The following is a 17,688-nucleotide window of genomic DNA, read 5'->3' as shown; positions in this document are numbered from 1 at the left end:
TAAAAAGAAAAATAAAAAAATAAGTGATAGCTCTTTGTTTCTAAGTAGTAAATTATGGGTTGTTTTGATAACCTTCTTTTTGAAAATGTGTTTTCTAGCTATCCTAAGTGCAAGTGATACTTTTATAATCTGAAAAAATGTAATGGAAATTATTTATTTTAAGAACATACTTTTGCCACTAGGGTTTGTGCTACCACTACTGAGCTCTGGGCAAAAGAGTTGAATGGAAAATTGTTCACTGCTTGGTATTTTGAGACTTGCAATTCCCTTCCTAGATTATTCAGAGCCATTTATAACCAAAAGGCAAGGTGCTGAGATTTGTTGATAGACAAAAACAAAATAAACAAAAACCAATCCATAGTCCAAAAAAGTGCTATATCCCACATCAAATCCAAATGTTACTTTGTTGAAAAGGTAGAAACATGTAAATAATTCACATCTGAGATTTTCACCTTATGTTGAATGATCATACCATTTTAAACAATTGCAGACTCCTGGAAAGCTATCTTTTGGCCTTATGCACTATATAGGTCAAATAGGGTGATATTAGCCTAAATTAAGATTGCAGTAGCCATGAAAATATGGGAACAACAGAAAGAAGCTTTGCTAGAGATAGGCAAGATTCATCCTCAACTGATGATCCCATTTTGAAGGGAACGCAAAAGATGGAAAGCAAACCAAAAATTAGTTACATAATTTGAGCTTATGTCTTAAAAGCTTTTTAACAGTGCCTTTTTTTTTTTTTTTACACTACAACTCATTGAACATATAAAAGTTAGCTAGATTTTAAAAAAAATTGAAAACCTTTATGGAAAGCACAAATAAAGTGTAATTGTTGATGAATTGCATTGGAAGTCAGATGATCTAAATCAAATGTTCTCTAATTCTGGTTTCAGAAGTGCAATGAGCCAGTAGAGAAGTTGGCATTTTAGATAAGATTACACCATGAACACTTTTGTTTTAGGGTGCATTTTTGCATTTAAATATAAAGATACAGAAGTGCAATTTCAGATTGTCTATTGACTGCCTGAATATTCACCAAGTCAGGCAATTTGCAGTTTTTCCTCTCAGAAGTAGACTTCCTTGCTTTGCTATGATTTCCCACTGTATCTGATGAAAAAACAGATTTTCTCCTTCATTGAAGAGGTTGGCTGGGTGCATATAACAAATTGGGAAGAAAGTGGTTTGATGGAAACTGCTTGAGGTTGTAACTTTCAATTTTCCTACTTTTCATTCTCTCCCTGAGACCTCTGAGTTCATTGTACCTGTAAAAAAAGCCAAAAGGTAGGCTTGTAATGAGCTTGGCTGTGTTCATTCCCTACTCTTGCCATTCAGGTTTTATTTTTCAATATTTGAAAGTTCAGCAGTTCCATAAGGGTGAATCTATTTAGGGATTATTATTTTTTTTTTTTTTAAAGATTTATTTATTTATTTATTTGAGAGAGAGAGAATGAGAGACAGAGAGCATGAGAGGAAGGAGGGTCAGAGGGAGAAGCAGACGCCCTGCTTACTATTTGCATAGAATTCATTTAAGTAGCAGGATGGAAGTAGCAGGATTATAATGTAGGAGATTATAATCAACACTGTCCTTACAGTGTTGTAAGGACAAGAGGCTCTTCCAAGGCCACCTGTTTCATGAATTTTCCAATTCCAGACTGGAACTGAGGTATTCTGATTCTAAGTACTCTTTGCACTTCATCAGAGTCTTGGTTTCTGGATCAATAGGTCTTGTGGCGACTTGTCTGGGTCATTAAATCGGAGCCCGATGTGGGACTCGATCCAGGGACTCCAGGATCATGACCTGAGCCGAAGGCAGTCGCTTAACCAACTGAGCCACCCAGGCGCCCTATTTAGGGATTATTTATTTATTTTTTTAATTTTAGGATAAAGATAATGTGGGCAGGTTGTACAAATGTTTTAAACACTGTGTGTGTGTGTGTGTGTGTGTGTATGTATGTGTGTGAGTTTTTGTGTGTGTGCACACATGGGCATGTGCATGCACATTTGATGGGGAGTCCAAAACCTCCTGCAGAACTATTATTTTCTACTTTTTTTTCAGGGGTTTTGATTGTCCTAGAGATGACACTTAGGTAGCTTCAGGAGAAGAAAAGAACATAGTTCAAACATTTAATTCTATCTTCATTTTGCAGAAACTGTATTTTTTTGTAGGCGACTAGGATCTTTCTCAGAAACTGAATAATTTTTTCAGGTAAAACAGCCCAAATTACCCATTTCTCTGTTTAAGTAGGTCAGTGTTGTAAGGACAAGGAAATTAGGATAGAAACTACCACTGTATGTATTATATTTGTTTTGGGGGCTTAGTAGAATGCATAGTTCATAGCCAACTAAAATTCCCTTGATATTTGGTTTGCTAAATGTCAAAGATAAATGGCATTCAACTCTGCTAGAGAACACAACTTATTTTTTTTTGTTAATTTTGCATGCCAATCCACGATACCTCCTGAGTTAGGGGCAGGAGACCCCCTCTGACATGTGGGCTACGTGGTTCCAGGCACATCAGCAGATTCCACTCAGTAAGAAAAGTAGAAGGGGGCAAAAGCTCATGCAAAGGCTGTCTGTGTCTCAATCTTATGTCAAGCCTCTTTGAATCCCCATATCCCCTTCCCAAGTCTGCAGGCCCCAGTGGGGCAGTTGGGTATATCTGTTTTTCCTCCATACCACATGTAGGCTCCAGGAACATGTTGCTCTCACAAACCTTTTCTCTGCCTGTACCTTTTCTCCCTTTGTCTATAACCGTCTTCCTCTACTACAGCCTTCCTGTTGGTGGAATATATTCTGAAAGATTGCATCCTCCCAGGAGTCTAGATGGAAGCAGGAAAAAAGTCCCTTCTGTTCTTACATCCTCAAGGTGTAGTTGAGGAGAAGGATGTTTCTACTACCCATTCTCCCATTCTAGGAATGAAACCCCAGGTCTGTGGGGATGTGTGGGAGGATGTGAAAGAAGCCTTCACTTAAATTGAATTCTCTTTTGTTTCTCTCACTTTCTTAATCCAGCCTAGGAATGATTTTGAAGGCTTTTCTTTGTAATGGGAAATTGCTCTAGCATTATGTCCTATATGTTTCTTACTCTGTTGCTTATAGGAAAAAACAGATGCCTTGAATTAGTCAGTCACTGGTTTTTAATATAAAGAGAAGCTTCTGTGACTTAGAAAACCTCTTTTCCCCCTCCTAATTGTTTGGCTCTTACTGTTGAGACCTATTGCATTCATGACTATTACACTTTTTTTTTTTTTTTTTGACTTAAAAGTATCAAGGTTGAGCAATGACTTCCTTATTTTCTGCCCTCCGGCAGTGGATGCTTTATCCTCCGTGACTTGAAGGTCATAAGGTCAACAAGACTTAGGATGAAAATGTATCAGACAATATTTGAAATGTTATTCCATCAAGTCAATACTGCTAATATCAAGAGCATAATAATGCCACCACGCAACTTTACATTTGTGTGTTAGTTTACATCTTACAAGCCATTTTCTGATGAAATACTTAATACCTTCCACAACTTTGCAAGGTAGCTTTTTAAAATTCCCTTTTTTGTGTAAGGGGATTAAGACTCAGAGGGATCAAGAGGCTCTTCCAAGGCCACCTGTTTCATGAATTTTCCAATTCCAGACTGGAACTGAGGTATTCTGATTCTAAGTACTCTTTGCACTTCATCAGAGTCTTGGTTTCTGGATCAATAGGTCTTGTGGCGACTTGTCTGGGTCATTAAATTCAGCTTGATACTTTTTGAGGCCTATTGGACCACTGCTCTTCAGTTCTGGATGGACTCCCTCCATGTTAAACTTGCTCTTCTAATTTTAGTCTGATTGTCAGCTGCTCTCTCCAGCTCATGTCTTGCTTAGGCTACAATAAATCTAAACCGTGCCCCTGCCCCCAGCTAGCATTCCAGATCTCCAGCTGGGCTTCTCACTCATCTAATCCTCCTCTGCCTCTTTAATGTAGGAGATTATAATCAGATTTCCTAGATGATTAATGTAGAACGTAGTGAACGTTGCCCCCTTTCCAAAATCCTGAATTCTAGATTTGCAATCTAATATTGAATTTAATATAGCTTTATATAGAAATCTTTATTGGTGTTTTGGGGACTGTTGATTTTAGTCTAACATAGAATTGAAGAGTTGAATTAATGGTTTTGCCATTCTTGGGAATATCAAGGACATATTAGCTCAGAGTAGACTGGGCAAAATGTGGAAATTGTAAAACACATGTTCCTAAGTACTGGATCTTTCATTCAATGAATGTTGCACAGTGAGTTAATTAGTTGGCCTTGATTCTGGTCCCATTTCTGCTACTGACTCACTGTTTTTACCATCTGGGCAATGGGGCAGTGCAGAAAAATGCCTCTTTTGCCATGTGTTTTTGTATTATTTTACTATTTGCATAGAATTCATTTAAGTAGCAGGATGGAAGTTAATACTTAAGACACGAAGTCAGTTCATAAATATGGCTCCAAAGCAATTGCACATGATATATGCTTAAAGCTCATTAGCTGCTAGGGACTCATTAACCCTGAAAAAAATAGGTTGAACTTAACCAAAAATGAACTGTGTGTTAAAAAAATATGTAATTAAAAAAACAGCAGATCTGTGACCTACAGAATTAGTGCTGTACTTCCTCTGATTACGGTTATATTTGTCCTTATTCTTATGTCATAGAGAATCATGGAATGTCAAGATTTGGGGGACACTTGTCTAAAGCTGACAAGTTAACTACTTCTCTTGGTGGCTTGTGAAGTATTTTTAATTAAAAGGCATCAGGAAACAGAAAAACCAAAAGCTCAGATGACAGTGGTGACTAAAAAGAAGTGATGAGTGACTGTGGGAGATTCTTATGTATTCCTTATCAGAAGGTCGTATACCAAGAGCAGCTTTTATACAAATTGTGGCCAAAGATATGGAAATGTAATTACATCAGTGAACAAAGTAACAAAAGGTTGTGGGGTCTAAAGGAAGTATTATTATTTTTTTATTTGAGAGAGAGTGAGAGAGAGAGAGAGAGCCAGCTGAGGGGAGGGGCACAGGGAGAGGGAGAAATAGTCTTTATTTTTTAATTTTTAATTTTTTTTATTAATTTTACTTTATTATGTTGTTAGTCACCATATATTACATCATTAGTTTTTTTAATTATGTTATGTTAATCACCATACATTACATCATAAGTTTTTTTTTTTTTTTCCCAAGATTTTTATTTATTTAACAGAGAGAGAGAGCACAAGTAGGCAGAGCGGCAGACAGAGGGAGAGGGAGAAGCAGGCTCTCCGCCGAGCAGGGAGCCCGATGCGGGGCTCGATCCCAGTACTCTGGGATCACGACCCGAGCCGAAGGCAGCCGCTTAACCGACTGAGCCACCCAGGCGCCCCTACATCATAAGTTTTTGATGTAGTGATCCATGTTTCATTGTTTGCATATAACACCCAGTGCTCCATTCAATATGTGCCCTCTTTAATACCCATCACCAGGTTAACCCATCCCCCCAACCCCCTCCCCTCTAGAACCCTCAGTTTGTCCATAGTCTCTCATGGTTCGTCTGAGGGAGAAATAGTCTTAAGCAGACTCCCCACTGAGCGTGGAGCCCCCTCCCCCGCTCCCTGGTCTGGACAACTTAACTACCATCCCATGACCCTGAGATCATGACCTGAGCTGAAATCAAGAGTTGGATGCTCAACTGACTAAGCCACCCAGGTGCCCCTGGAGGAAGTATTTTAACAGTGTTCTCTATCACAGAAAGGTGGATGTATTCAACAGAAATAATGCAAATCAGGAACTGGTTCTCACTCTGATCAGAATAGAAGAGGTCCTAATAATTACCTCAGAAAGATAGAAACAACTCTGCTAAGAACAGGATCATGATTTTAGTAAATTAGTTATCAGAATTATTTAACTTTTATGGGGGTTAGGGATTTGAAATAGACTGAATGATGAGAGAGAAACACTGTCATTTGGAGTAGTTAAAAGAATTTAAAATTTTTTGATTTTTTGGAATGCTGTGCTTTCCATTTTTCTTCAATTTGCAATAACATTTTGTTTTTATGTTTTATCTTTTAATTTGAGGTACAAAATTATAATTTGTTATATGCCACAATACTGTGTATGTGGTAGACACTCAGTAACTGTGTGTTAAATTGAATGAATGACTAAATCAATCAATAATTACAATGCAAATATAAGATTTATGTTATTGTTATGCCTTGTAGTTTTGTATTTGCCATGATTTCTGGTTGATTTGTCAGGGTTATGGCAAAAATTGAGGTCATGAAGCTTACAGAGCTGATTTTAGGATTTGATGTTTCAGCATGACAGTATAAGGAGAAAGGGATGTATTTACTATTAAAACATATAGGTGGTTAGCTACCTAAACAAATTTACAGTTAACCTTTCCTTTTTTTTTTTTAAATCCTTCATCTTCTATGTTTCTCTCTGAAACCTTCTGCTCCCAACAGGACCAATTTAGACAGTGCTGTCATTAACCTGACATTTTCAGTGAGTTATGCTTATCTTCATTTGAAGCTCTTTGTACAAAAATGGAGCAGTTTAATTAAGTTTGTTTAGAAGCAGCAAGGATTTTGCATTGTTACAATCCAGCTACTTCTTTTGCCTGTCATTTGAATAAGAGGTATGATTTTGGTAGAAAAGATGCCTTGAGCCAATTAGCTACTTTCAGCATTGAAGCCAGCTTGGCAAAAAGAATTGCAGACCAGTGAATCTTTTTCGTTATTCCCTAGATAACACACTGTTCAGCTAGTGACCAGATTTTTTCGAGCAAAAGTCACTCATTTCTAGACTATTGTTCAATCATGACAACATATATAGAAAGGAAAGAAATATCACATAAAATCAAGGGGGCGGGGAGTAACAAATGCATGTAGAAAAGGCCACTGTGGCTTTGTAATGTTCATGTGGAACAGAAATCAGCAATACTGCCCTGTTGGTGAAAGGTATAGGTATTGGTAAATGGAAGGGAGAGGTACAAAAATGAGTATATATTTCCTAGGATCCATGTTCTTTCACGTGTGTTCTCTCATTTAATCTCCTTAACAGCTTTGAAAAGTGAGAATTATTAGCCCTATATATCTTGTTTATATGAAAGAAAACTGAAGCACATAGGAATTGAAGAACTGGCTTAAATTTGAGCTATCGTTAAGAAAGTCAGGATTTGAACCCAGGGCTGATTCCTCATCCCTCTACCTGAAGCATCTCACACAATGAATCTTTCCCAGTTGATGCTCTTTGCAGGTTTCCCCTGACTTTTCTTGAGTCTCTAGGTCAGATTTCCTTAGAAAGTTGAACTCTCCAGTCAGAAGATGTGTATGCCCCTCCATGGCTACCAGTGTACACCTTTATCATCCTGCCCTGAGTCAATCAAGGTTGCAGTTAGGGTCATCACCCCTCTGGTCCTCCTGTCAGTTTTTTTCAGTCTGTCTTCCAGCTCCTGTTGAAGTCCTGCACTCTGCACTCTCAAGGTTTGATCTCTTGCTCAAAATTCGAGTCCAAATTCTGGTTCTTGTTAGTCTCAGTGTCTGGGTCGCCACTTCCATGCTCCCTGTGTTTTTTTGTTTTTGTTTTTTTATTTGAGACAGAGAGAGAGGGAGAGGGAACAAGCGGGGAGGAGGGTCAGAGAGAAAAGGAGAAGCAGACTCTCTGCTGAGCCCGGAGCCTGATGTGGGCCTCGATCCCAGGACTCTGGGATCATGACCTGAGCTGAAGGCAGACGCTTAACCGACTGAGCCACCCAGGTGCCCCTATGCTCCCTGTATTCTAATTGAAGTTCTTGCTCCTAGTTCCCTGCACCCTTACTCTATGCTTATACTACCCACACTGTGCTAAAAGCCACACCCTGTGAGACTCTTTGATGCCTATCTCTCCTTCCCACCTGTGCTGATCTCTTGTCTCTCTCATCTGGGCTGCCTGCTTCACTTTCTCTTGCCAAGGCCCCCAGACATCAGACTTTTCCTGATATGATGTGCAGGATGAGTGTTATTCCCATGCATAATACTGTTCCACAAGTATACCCAGAGTTGGATAAAATCCAAGGTACATAAGCAGATAGTACCACCAATTTGTATTCATTTCACATTGCATTCCTTAAGGTATTTTTTCTGGTATGTCAGTAATACAGTTTACCAATTTTATAATCTCAAAATTATAATTTATTTAGGAAAATCAGTTAACATGACTAATCTAATTTTTACCTTCACTTTAGAAGAGGAGTTATGCTCTACTAGTTAGTGAAACAAGCAAGTATATATCATCAAAGAATAAACATAAAATGTTTTATTTTATTGTGATGATTATAAGACTTATAATTTCAGGATTTTAACTATATATTATCTATGTCATGTGTACTCTCACGTGATTTTTGACTGAGACATTGTAATTGTTGTGCCATTACTGCAGCAATGTTTTTGGAGTCCTCTTCACATTTGCCCTAGGTAAGTGTGCATGTACCATTTATGCTTTCTTAATCTGTGCTTGCTTCATTATTAAATATTTATGAGAAAAAATTAAGTTATTGATATCATGTTGTACAGTAATTTTTTAAAATACTTTCAATTTCCAGTTATATATTAGTAATAAGAGCACAGTGAATTTTTAGCACAAATGAGGGGTTGTATGTTATGTCCCAGGCTGTGGTGGCTCCTTTCTCTTTAGTTCGAGAAAACATTTCAGAATGGACATGAGTGAGAGTGAAGTTATTATAGGGATGTCCACAAACAGGTTGATCATCTACTAACTTTAGCGTATTAGTACTTGTGCTATTATTGGAATCCAGTTACTTTTGATACCTCACTGTTTGATGCGTTAGTACATCTTAATACTGTGGATAAGAACTCCATTCTAGATGTTGATGTTTAAACTCACAGTGCTTGTGGGAGCACCTGGGTGGCTCAGTAGGTTGAGCATCCACCTCTTGGCTTTGGCTCAGGTCATGATCTTGGGGGCATGAGATCGGGCCCCGCATGGGTCTCTGTGCTCTGCTTCGGAATCTGCTGGAGATTCTCTCCCTCTGCCCTTCCCCCCGCTTGTTCTCTCTCTCTCTCTCTCTCTAAAATAATAAATAAAATAAAAATCTTAAACTCACAGTGCCTCCTAGAATTTTCCAGTTTTTTCAGACTTTGGCCCTTACCTTTTTAAGTCTGTTTCTTTTTGTTAACCAAAATCTGTTGGTATACTGTGTTGGAAAAGGATGAGAAACATAAAGCTAAAAAGTCATTACATTTTATTAATTCTTCCTAGGTAGTATTGATCCAGTTAGGAATCATCAAGAATCTCTTGTGTGTGGTCATTAATATTGTCAAAGAAATACAGAGGTCTTTTGAAATGAGAACTTCAATAGAAAATTTTCAACTGTAGGACCCTGAGTGTAACTCTGTGTGTAAAACACCTGTATGTAAATCTCATACACAGTGACCTGGCATCCTGATACATTATGGTCAGAACAGTGTTTCAAAATACAAAATGGATTTTGTCACTTTTCTGCTCAGTAGCTTTCATTGGCTCTCATTGCTCTCAGAATAAAGGCAGAAATCCCTAACATACCTACCTGTTTACACTCATCTTACACCTCATTCATTTTCATTCTCTGTGTTCTGGACATACTGTCCTCTTTTCAGTTTCTTGAATGTCACTGTCTTGGGCCACAGGAGCTTTATTAATGCTGACCCTCTACTTGATCCTTTGACTCTTCTCTCCCCACCGAGTCATCTCGCATCTCAGCTCAGGAATGATGTTTCTGAACTCCTCAATCCACATCAGCCCCTCTAATCCTTTCTTTTTATTGTCATCAGAGTTTTCATGATACATTCATGTATGATTCTGTGACTAATACTTGTTTTTCCATCAATATGAGCTCCAAGTATGAGTGCTATGAGCTCCAAGTAGGCAAGGCTTTGTCTGATTTGTGTTCTTATTGTTTGTTTCCAGTGCCTAGCACATAATCTGCTCTCAGTGAATAAATGAATGAACAGATCAAGTAAAATAATATGAGTGACTGGTGGTACCTTTTAAAACTTGTTTGATGGTCTACCTTGGAAGCACAGCTACACATAAGCTTCAGCCAAAGAATGTTCTTTGTCCGCCTGAGAAGGTCATCTGCCTTTTGGATCCAGATTCAGTTGCACTGCACGTGGGGCAGCAGCCAGATCATCAGTCTGTCAATTGCCCTTTCAACCAGGGATTTAATTTTTTATCTTCTGAATTGCTATTGGAGGGCAAACGATTGTTGACAGGGTGAGAATTATTTTATTATAAAATACATTCTGTTTGTTTAGTTCTTCTTAGCTCTCTTTTATATGACCTCATTTGGTCATCATGACAGCTCTACTATAGAGACAGAGCTGGTATCATTAACAAATGAGATAACTGTCTCCTGTTGGTTATGCGACTTACCCAAATCATGCCCTAAATACGCAGTTGAGCTGGGACTTAAACTTGGGCCTTAGACTTCAGTCCCTGACCTAGCCTACTAATACCAAGCTTTTTCCTCTCTAAGTGGACATATTATTTGGAAGCAAGGGATCAGTGAATTTCATTTGGTAGCTCCTTGCCCCACCATAAGGATAAATGACAGTATCAGCTTAGGCTGGATGTAGTTTATATAACAGGTTTCAGAAGTTGAAGACCTTTTGCTCTCTGTTGAGATATCATGTTATACAACTTGAAGAACCCTTTCTGGTTCCTGACTATAATTCTGTCATTTATCCTTCCTAACCCCCAAGTCTCCCTTCTAATTATTGAAATTCTCTCCCTAATAAACCAAACTCTACTAATTACTTTCCACTCATTTCTGCTTTGGAGTTTTATGTGTGTTTTGGATGCTTAAATCTATTGCATGATAACAATGGGAAAGGACATTTATCCTTCTTCTGGTCCATTGTTCTGAAAAATATGTCATTTGTCACTGTAAATCTTACTTTGAGGGCTTTTATAAACATCTTAATTCTTTTATGATATAAAACTAATACATATTATATAAAACTGTATAAAGAATAAACATAAATAATCCACATTTCATATTCTAATGATAGCATTTGGCATAATCCCTCTCAGGAAAGTAAAAATTATTTAAAAATACTATTTTAAATAGCTTTATAGCATTCTATTATTTGAGTATAATTATCTAACCATCCTTGCAATTTTTTAATACCTACATTGTTTCTAATATCTCACTACCATAAATTGTGTTGGGTGAACATCTCTCTCTAAACCTATGATTATCTTCTTAGGATAATTGCTTAGAAGTTGAATCATCAGCTTCATGGGTAATAATGAAAAAAAACCCCACATTTTTCTAAAAGTAAAATATAAAATTGGGAACAATAATAAAATAGTACCAAAGGGTTCAAAATAAAAATTAAAAGCATTATTTTACCTTCATAAAAATGAACTCAAAATGGGCCTACATATAAATGCAAAACTATAAAACTTCTGGGAGATGACATAAGAGAAAATCTAGATGACCTCAGGCTTGGCAATGACTTTTTAAATGCAGCACCAAAGGTACAGTCCATTAAAGAAATAACTGATAATTTGGACCGCATTAAAATTAAAAACTTTTTTCTTTTAAAAGATACTGTCAAGAGAATGAGAAGACAAGCCACAGACTGGGAGGAAATATTTGCAAAGGACATCTATGATAAAGGAGTGTTAAATTCAAAATATTCAAAGAACTTTTAAAATTCAGCAATAAGAGAATGAAGAATCTGGCTGAAAAATGGGCAAAAAATCTGAATAGACACCTTACCAAAGAAGATATATAGCTGACAGATAAGCAGATGAAAAGATGTGTGACATAATATGTCATTAGGGAATTGTAAATTAAAACAGTGAGATACCACTATTAGGATGGCAAAAATCCCAAACACTGACAATACTGAATCCTGGTGAGGATGTAGAGCATCAGGGACTCTTATTCTTTGCTGTTGGAAATACAGAATGGTACAGCCACTTTGGAAGACAATTTGTCATATTCTTACAAAACTAGACAGACTCTTACTGTCTGATCCAGGACTTGTGCTCCTTGGTATTACCCAAAGGAGTTGAAAACTGATGTACACAAAACTCTGCACATGGATATTTATCATAGCTTTATTTATAATAGCTTAAACTTGGAAGCAAACAGTAGGTGAATTCACCTTCAGTAGGTGGACTGATAATCAAATTGTGGTATATACAAACAATGGAATGTTATTCAACACTAAAAGTAAATGAGTTATCAGGCTATGAAAAGAAACATAGGAACCCTGAACACTTAACTGAGTGAAAAAAGCCAATCTGAAAAGGTTATATACTTGATGATTCCAGCAACATGACATTCTAGAAAAGGTAAAACTGTGGCGATGGTAAAAAGATCAGTGGTTGCCAGAGATAGAAGTGGGAGGACAGGTGAATAGGCAGAGCATAGAAAATTTTTAGGGCAGTGAAGAAAGTATTCTGTATGATATTATAATGGTAGATATGTGTCTTTATACATTTGTTCAAACCCATAGAATGTAAAACACCAAGAGTGAACTCTCATGTAAACCATGGACTTCAGGGGATAATGATCCGTCAGTGTTGGTTCATCTGTTGTTACAGATGCATCACTCTGGTGCACGGATGCTGTATGTGCGTAAAGTGGAAACAGGGTGTAGATGGAACTGCTCCTACTTTTCACTCAGCTTTGCTGCAAACCTAAAACTACTCTAGAAGATACAGTCTACATAATAAACAAAAGCTTCTCCACCCCCAGTCCCTTCTTTCTACAGGCCCATTCATTAGAAAAAATTCATCTTTGGCCATTTCTCATTTCTCTTTTTAGTTACTCTGGTAGTTGTAAGATGCTTATATCTCCATCTCTAACACTTGATTTCTCAGCTTCTGGAAGTTTCTGTTGATGCTGTGCTAAGAAAGATGAGGAATTCAGCTCATGTTTATTACCGCCCGCCCCCCCCCCCCCCAGTAATTTTGTTGGCTATATGGTTTTACTAGTAGTTTCCTTTGTAGCTTTTAAACTGTATTTTGGTATCTTAATTTTAATGTATTATACATCTTGGGATAGTGGTGTGTTTGGCTTTCCTTTTCAGTATGTCACCATTGTCATGGAAGCCACCTCAAAGATTAATAGGTATGGTGGTAGTGGGGGAGGGATGCAGTAATTCAGGGCGGCATTGAGTTAAAAGAAGGGAGGGAAATGGCACTCTTAATCTCTAGCAATATCAATTGGAAAAGATCTGAGATGCTCACACATTAAAAACAATCAGGGGTCTCACTCACAGCAGTTGGCCCATGCTCGGTGTCTTCCTGCCACTCATTTTTCATGCCCACTGCTGCCACCTCTACCTGTCACACTGGAAGAGGAGATTTCTGTACTCATCATTGATGATGGCTCTGGTATGTGCAAGGTGGGCTTTGCTGGGGATGATGACCCCCCTCTCCTGGCCATGTTCCCATTCATTGTCAGATGCCCCCTGGACCCCAGGGCATCATGGTGGGCATAGGCCAAAAGACTCCTATGTAGGCACCAAGGCCCAGAGCAAGCAGGACATCCTGATCCTCAAGTACTGTATCAAGCCCAGCATCATCAACAACAAGGAGGACATGGAGAAGATCTGGTACCACACCTTCTATAATGAACTGTGCATGGCCCCCAAGGAGTCCTCTATGCTGCTGACTGAGGCCCCCCTGCTCCCTAAGGCCAACCAGGAGAAGATGACTCATCATGTTCAAGACCTTCAACATTCCTGCTATGTATCTGGCCATCCAGGTTGTGCTGTCCCTGTATGCCTCTGGCTGCACCACTGGTATTGTCATGGACTCTGGGGACAGGGTCACCCACACTGTGCCCATCTGTATGGGGTACTCCCTGCCCCATGCCATCCTGTGTCTGGACCTTGCTGGCTGGGACCTGATGGAGTACCTCATGAAGATACAGAGAGTGATTATAGCTTCACCACCACAGTTGAGTGGGAACTCATGTGTGACATCACCGAGAAGCTCTGCTAGGTCACCCTGCACTTAGAGTAGGAGATGGCCACTGCAGTGTTGTCGTCTTCCCTGGAGAAGAGCTGTGAGCTGCCTGACAGTCAGGTGATCACCATGGGCAAGGAGTGGTAATCCTGCCCTGAGGCGCTCTCCCAGCTCTCCTTTCTGGGTATGGAATACTGTGTTATTCAGGAGACCATCTTGAAGTCCATCATGAAGTATGATATTGACATCTGAAAGGACCTCTACGCTACCAGAGTGCCATCTGGTGGGACTACCATGTACCCAGCCATCTCGGATAGAATGCAGAAAGGGATCACAATGCTGGAGCTCAGCATGATGAAGATCAAGGTCATTGCTTCTCCTGTAGGGGCTCCATCCTGGCCTCACTGTCTACCTTTCAGCAGGTGTGGATCAGCAAACAGGAGTATGATGAGTCGGGCCCCTCCATTGCCCACCTCAGATATTTCTAAATGCCCTGCAAGCAGATATGTAGCATTTGCTGCATGAGTTAATTCCTAAGTATAAATTTGCCCTGGCAAATGTATATACCTCATGCTGGCCTTATAAACTGGAATAAGCCTTTGAAAAGAAATTTGTCCTTGAAGCTTGTATTTGGTGTCAGCACTGGATGGTAGAATTGTTGCTGATTTTGACCTTGTATTCAAACTAACTTTTCCCTTCGTATGTGTTTAATATCCTGTACATACCTTTGATTTAAACCCCTTGTACATGAGGCTCAGTCACTTCATGGCTAAGGTAAAAACATGTTTATGGACGAGAAATCCATTGGTTTGATGAGCATCCTCCATAAGATTCTTGATCTGTGTAGGGTATTAATGTGTAAGAGCTGCCTATTCTAGGATTTCTCTAGAGGCTGGCAAGATTTTTGAACCAGTTGACATTTTTATGTCTTGCTGATCTGACAGCTTTAAGAAGGTCTGAGCCTTAGGACCCATTTCAGAACACTGTGGGTTGTTACTGCCTTGAGTTGGAAAACAGTTTGCATTTACACCTATAAATTTATTCATCCTTCTAATTTATGTAAAGTTTTTATGCACAATTCTTTAAGAGATGACAACAAATTTTGGTTTTCTACTGTCATGTGAGAACAAACATTAGGCTCCCAGCAATGTGTCATTGTGTGAGGAAAATAAAATGCTATATAGTAAACTGGAAAAAAAAAATCAGCAGATAGCCTCCCTTGCTTCTTGTTCCAACCTTCCACTTTCATAAGAAACTTGAGGACATGAGGTATCCAACAGAATATTATTAAGCATTTTTTCTAATTATAGTTTTAGGACTTGCATATTTTCTACAGTTGTATAATAGTTAATTTAGCCATTTACTGATTGATTATCCCTGAGAGCTTTTTTGGGGGCCCTATTTTCTTCTTTCTTAGTACATTTTCCCTCACTGATCTTACCTGCAGTATGCTGATGACTCCCAAATCTGCATCTCTAGTGTAGTCTATTATTACTCTCCTTGAACAGGTGCCTCAGACTTACGAAAATCACAAGTACACTTGTCCTTTCTCTCCAGAACTTCTTAATCTTCCACATTTCAATGAATGGTAACACTTTCAAACAGTTGCTCAGGCAAAAAAATTGGGTGTCATCCTTGACTCCTCCATCTCCTTTATCTTCCCACATCTGGCTGGTCAAGTCCTGTTGATTCTCCCTGCTACATTTTTTTTTTTTTTTACTGTTCCATTTACTTTTTTCTGTCTTTATCACTATTGTCCTGGTCCAGGTTACTTGTTTTTCAAGTGGATTACTGTAGCAGCTTTCTGTCTGATTTTTCTGCCTCCAGTGTTACTCTCTTTAAATTTATTCATTGTGCTCAACCAGAATGATCTTTCTAAAATACAAATTCAATCAGTGTTACTTTCCTGCTTATATCTCTAATATAAAAATGTGTGTATTAGTCATGGTTCTCCAAAGAAGCAAAACCAATGAGAATGAGGCAGAGAGATTCATAGGAAGAGATTTATTATAGGAATTGGCTGATGCGGTTTTGGAGGCCCAGAAGTCCCAGTAACTGCTGTCTGTAAGCTGGAGAACCAGGAAATGGTATAATTCAGGCTATGTGTAAAGGCATGAGAATCAGAGGACTGGTAGTCTAAGTCTCTGAATCCAAAAGCCCAAGAACCAGGAGCACTGATGAATCAGTACAGGAGAAGATCAATGTCTCAGCTCAAGGAGAAAGAATGAATTTGTCCTGTTTGCATGTTTTTGTTCTATTCAGGCCCTCAACAATTTGAATTATGCCCCCCTGCACTGGTAAGGGCCATGTGCCTTACTCAGTCTAATGATTCAAATGCTGATTTCTTTCATTAACACCCTCAGAGACACACCCAGAAATAATATTTTCATCAGCCAACTGGACATTCCTTAGCCCAGTCAAGTTGACTTGTAAAATTAATGATCACAATATGGAGATATCTAATCTTTATCATCTATATCTATATACCATCCGTCTGTCCATCTATCTATCCATATACACACATACACATACACACAAACATACCCTTGAAGACATGTACCTACAGATCTCATTAGCCTCTTCTTGCTAGAAGAATTTATTTCTTTTTAAAATTTTATTTATTTTTTTAAAGATTTCATTTATTTATTTGAGAGAGAAAGAGCCTGAGCGGTGGGGAGAGGCAAAGGGAGAGGGAGAAGCAGACTCCCTGCCTAGCAGGGAGCCTGACGCGGGGCTCAATCCCAGGACCCTGAGATCATGACCTTAGCCGAAGGTAGACACTTAACCACCTGAGCGACCCAGGTGTCCCAGAATTTATTTTCCTTGATTATGCCATGCTCTCTTGTGTTTCTGGAATGTAACACAGTTTATTTCTTTTGCCTGGACTATTATTCCTACTCCTCTTTAATTGGTAACTCATTCTCATCTTTTGTGTCTTGACTTGGCTTACATATCTTTTTCTCCTTGAATCCTTCCTTAATCGCTGACATCTGGGATAGGTATCATTCATAAGTCCTCCCAGGGAAATGTTTTTGCTTCTTCCATGAGGATATATTATCATGATGTATAGTAATTCTTGTTTGCATATTTGATCCCAGCAGGCTGAGTTCTGTACATATATAAATATACACAAGCATTTATATGCATGTTTATTGAATGAATATGTGGGTGAACATGAGAAATGGAAAGATTCTATCCAGCATCTACATAGATTTTGGTGTTAAAAAGAAGTCTGTAAAAGGAAAAAAATAAAAGCAAGAACATGAAAGAAAACATTTAATACCAGAAGGTAAACTTTCCAATCACTGCTTCTACTTGAAGTGAGAAAAACATGGAATAATTCATATTCCCTTTGATCTTTGATAAATTGGTTCCTTTCCATGAATGTTAATTCATAAAAATAGAAATATTTAATCATAAAAATTATTCATTTTTAGTCTGATCCATGATTTTTTTTTTGCATTCATTCAATAACTATTATTAGTGCCTACCTTATTCCTGGAGCCATCCTAGCAATTGGGCTGTTTTCAGGAAGAAGTGAAGAGATCCATAAAAAATGTTGAGAAAAATGAGTAGTGCAAATAGGATTGAAATATTTTCTCTTGAGAAAAATGATTAGTGGAAATAAGATTGAAATATTTTCTTTTCCTTTTTTTAAATTGAAATAAATTTAACAGATAACATTATATTAGTTTCAGGTATAGAAAATAATGATTCAATATTT

At 38.2% G+C, this 17,688-nt stretch overlaps 2 pseudogenes across 1 annotated transcript in view; both read left to right on the top strand.

Annotated features, from left to right (window-relative positions):
* The window catches only part of LOC116636742, a 68,011-nt pseudogene that overhangs the window by 11,656 nt on the left and 38,667 nt on the right, over positions 1–17,688 (top strand). The window lies entirely within an intron of this gene.
* LOC116636741 lies at positions 13,235–14,452 on the top strand (annotated as a pseudogene).

This window comes from Phoca vitulina, unplaced genomic scaffold, assembly GCF_004348235.1.
Source record: "Phoca vitulina isolate PV1807 unplaced genomic scaffold, GSC_HSeal_1.0 scaffold13, whole genome shotgun sequence".
NCBI classification, from domain to species: Eukaryota; Metazoa; Chordata; class Mammalia; order Carnivora; family Phocidae; genus Phoca; species Phoca vitulina.
The sequence above is the reverse complement of the archived record's forward strand: the minus strand, read 5'-3'. Positions and strand labels throughout refer to the sequence as shown.